The 4,034-nt window shown below is 47.7% G+C and overlaps 1 long non-coding RNA gene across 1 annotated transcript; it reads left to right on the forward strand.

Moving 5' to 3' along the window:
* Window positions 1–225: 225 nt before the first annotated feature.
* On the forward strand, window positions 226–2,912 carry LOC112059666 (uncharacterized). The gene is made up of 3 exons (XR_002888952.2): window positions 226–260; window positions 827–917; window positions 2,759–2,912. It is a non-coding gene; the product is annotated as an uncharacterized LOC112059666 (long non-coding RNA).
* The last annotated feature ends 1,122 nt before the right edge of the window (window positions 2,913–4,034 follow it).

Genomic DNA, 4,034 nt, shown 5'->3' on the forward strand with positions numbered 1-4,034 from the left:
GGGCTTGCCCTATGCCACACAACTCCCAGAAGCAGCGGCATGTCCCCCCTCTGGCTCCTATGCGTGGGGCAGCCAGGGGGTTCTACACACTGTCCCCAACCCCAAGTGCTGACCCCGCAGCACCTATTGGCTGGAAACCATGGCCAATGGGAACTACAGGGGCAGCACCTGTAGACAGGGCAGCGCACAGAGCTGCCTGGCTGTGTCTCCGCATAGGAGCCGGAGGGGGGTCATGCCGCTGCTTCTGGGACCTGCTTGAGGTAAGTGCCACCCAGAGCCTGCACCCCGGACTTCCTCCCACTCCCCAGCCCCCTGCCCTGATCCCCCTCCTGCCCTCCGAACCCCTCGGTCCCAGTCTGGAGCATCTCCTGCACCCCAAACTCCTCATTCCCAGCCCCACCACAGAGCCCGCACCTCCAACCGGAGCCCTCCCCCACACACCCAACCCCCCTGCCCCAGCCTGGAGCCCCCTCCAGCACCCTGAATGCCTCATTTCTGGCCCCACCCCAGACCCTGCACCCCAAGCCATAGCCTTCACCCCCTCCCACACCCCAACCCCCAATTTGATGAGCATTCATGGCCCGCCATACAATTTCCATACCCAGATGTGGCCCTCAGGCCAAAAAGTTTGCCCACCTCTGCAGTAGGCAGTGATAGGACAACCTGCTCCAGAGAAAGTTTCCTCCTGACCCCCAATAGGTCAAGGTTGGCTTGAACCCTGAAGCATGTGGGTTTATGTCCCTGCCAATTTTCTTTAATTACTGTTCTAACCCTGGATATTCTCATTATCCCATTCTTTTCATTGACTCATCTCTTTGTCATTCAGATTTATACAGATGGGAAAACGACTGTAAAGAGAGGTGAGGTGACTAGCCTAAGGTCACCCCGGGGTTCAGTAGCAAAGTCAAGAACAGCAGGTAGGTAAGCTGATCCCCATTCTAGTTCCCCTTCCTCACTCCCTTCTTCTAAACAGTTGTCAAACATTCAAGAGACTCAAAGCTTCTCAGACAGAGGGAGGTGATTTTTTTACCAGAGCCAAGCGAGACATTTCCCTTACAGACCCCAAGCCCTATGAAACTCCCCTGGGTTAGGATTTCATTATAAATCCATTACTCACACCAGGCTCATCTCAAAGTAATTTAAGGCTCACAAGCCTTTTGAACGACAGCTGCAAAGTTTGGGCCTGAAGCCAGAGCTGAACTCTCCCAAAGTTCAGGTGTGTTTGGCTGCAGACTTTGCTTTGGCTCCATCTCTGGTTGACATGATTTTTAATCATGCAGTTTTGCACTGCTTTAGTATTCATAGACTCAGATGTTTAAGGCCAAAAGGGACCATTGAAACCACCTAGCCTGACCTCCTCATAACACAGGCCTATTTTACAGATATGGAAACTGAGGTGTTGAAAAGTAATTTTTAGCTATTGGGAGCAGCTGGAAAGAGGAGGTTAGGCTAGCAATCGGAGCTAGTGTCACGCTATGATCTACATCTAATTGAATCTAGTCAGATGTTTCTAAAGTGCACAGGCATCAGTTTAGTCTACAGGTGCAATATCTAGTCTGATGAAGACTTCAAAGGCATAAGTACATCTATCAAGACTACATAAGGTTGCCACACCTGATGTGGACATTGCTGATCACAGGCAGGGAACTAAATGAGTAAACATCAAATGAAAGATTTCCCTTGGCTGCTTAGAAAGCCTGTTGGGAAGGAGCTGATCCAGGGACGGTTGCATGGCTAAATGAGTGGGGCTAGCTGTCGAGTTAAAGGAGAATCCACTTTGCCTGCCGCTTTCAGGCCTAAAAGGACTGCAGCCAAAGGTTTCAGGTGAAGGCCATATCCTGACCTTCATGAATGAGGCATTAATTTGAACAGACAGGAACCCCATACAGATGCGTAAAGCAGGTGCACATGGGACTAAAAGACCCTGAGGTTGGCCTGCCTTCTGCCCAATGGCTAGCGACTTCAGAAAGTTCAGAGCTATTCCCCCTCCCTCCACACTGGCCAGTGAAGTAGGTCCCTGGTGGGGAATGTTCACTGCACCCTGTCAGAGGTTGGTTGGGTGGTGGCTATGCTCCCTGTGTGCTGCGGGATGTACGATGCCTGCCTAATGTATGGTGTCTCCGGAGCGTCTTCTGGGGGTGGGGAGGGGTGCCTTAAGGGCACAATTTAGCCCAGAGATGAGTTGTTAAAGTTTGGCTGTAGACACTGATTGTCCAACAGCTTGTTCTAATGGCCAGTTGGACTTCTTAGATGATGATACCGCCGTGCACTGTAACATAGATAGTAGTCCCGTCCATGACTAATAAATCCAGCCCAAAGCTAGGGAGAGTCTGTGAGGTGACATGAGGCAGCATGAGCTGTGTCAGTCAGTCTGGGAGCTGGAGAACTAGCGAGAACCACGGGGTCTGTCTGTGTCCAGCAGCCTCAGTAAAGACTCCCCTTTGTATTCAATATGGCCCAGCCCTGTCTCTTCTCCACTGTAAGGAACATTACAGATGCCAACTTCTAAAAGTGTATAGCTGGAACCTTATCCTGAGCAATATAGGAAGGTTCCTACATCCTGGCTGTTAAATGAGTGTAGAAAGAAGTTAATAGAGGAGACAAAAGGGCAGCTTGAAGAGGAGAAGAGGTGGGTAGAGGGAACAGGAAATGTAGGGATGGGGATTGGGACAATCAGGAGAAGGAAAAGGGACAGTTTTATAATGTCTCTTCCATTTTTTCATACACATCATTTAAATCTGAATGATTTTTATTGTAGATGAAGGAAGAACAATAGCAAGAAAGAAAGAGAATGGAATTGATGTCTCCATTAGAGAGCACAAGGTGTGTGTCTCCACCACATCAAGCAGCAGCAACTCTGAGAACAAAATGGTGGTTGGAGCTGCAAATTAAAGTTACGGTACACAGAAAATAAAGGCATAATGCAGAAAATAAATGCAGTTTCATTACTCCATATGTCCTTACAAATAATTATAACAACAAACTGCTTCTGTATTACCATCGTGCTTAGGAGCTTCTGTCATGGACCAGGACCCCATTGTGCTAGGCGCTGTACAAACACAGAACAGAAAGATGTTCCCCGCCCTAAAGAGCTTACAAACGGAGTGTAAGACAAAGGACACCAGCTGGAGACAGTTTGTAGCTCTGCAGACATTTTAAAACTTTTGTTTGCTATAAAGACTGATTCAGTTTCCACTGAAGTTAATGGAAATCTTTCTATTGACTTGAATGGGAACTGGATAGGCCCAAATGTGAGCATTGTTTGATGTGCCAAATGTAGTTTTCATAACACACATTGAGCCAAAAATGACGCTTGGGTCACAAACTGCTGCTGAAACTGCAGTTGGGCATCTGGGGGATGGAGAATGGAACCAGAGGGTTCAGAGAACAGTAACAGAGAAAAGTTTAGAAAAATATTCACAGATAAGTATATTTCAAAAAGTTCCCATTCCCTGCTTTTTTTTAAAAATCCTTCTACTAGGAACTATTTTTTGTAGCAGAAGGAGCTGCTGCATAATGCACTCCTGTCTTCCAGTATTTTTAAATGTTAAAAAAAAATAATCTGCCACACTCTAATAAGCTACATGTCAGTCAGGGTGGGCATTAGTTAGCTATTGGACCACTTTATGGGTGGTTAAAGGCCCTCAGCATTTGCCCTGTTGTCTGACAATGCACCTAAGGCTTGCACCACTCGCTGTCTCTAACTCCCCCATTGTGGTTTCTGGGATTATAACTTGGTCTGTGATCATGCCCTCATTCTGTCATTGTACGGGATCTGTTCAATCGTTACAGAGTGAAACAAAATAGTGTAAGGAAATATCTATTTATCAGGGGGGAATTCATCCCCATAAAGAGAGACACCAAAATGCCTATGCACACACCACTGAAGTCCTAGTTACGCCCTCAAAGTAGGAAAGAGAACAACTCTCAGTTGGTGATTGGTGATGGTGCTGGCTCCTACACCAACTGCTCCCCCTGCCCATGTAGGGGGCATGATGGGGCTGGAAGACAGAGAGGGAGGAGTGGAGCTCTGC

This window comes from Chrysemys picta, chromosome 1 (assembly GCF_011386835.1).
Source record: "Chrysemys picta bellii isolate R12L10 chromosome 1, ASM1138683v2, whole genome shotgun sequence".
Classification (NCBI taxonomy): Eukaryota; Metazoa; Chordata; order Testudines; family Emydidae; genus Chrysemys; species Chrysemys picta.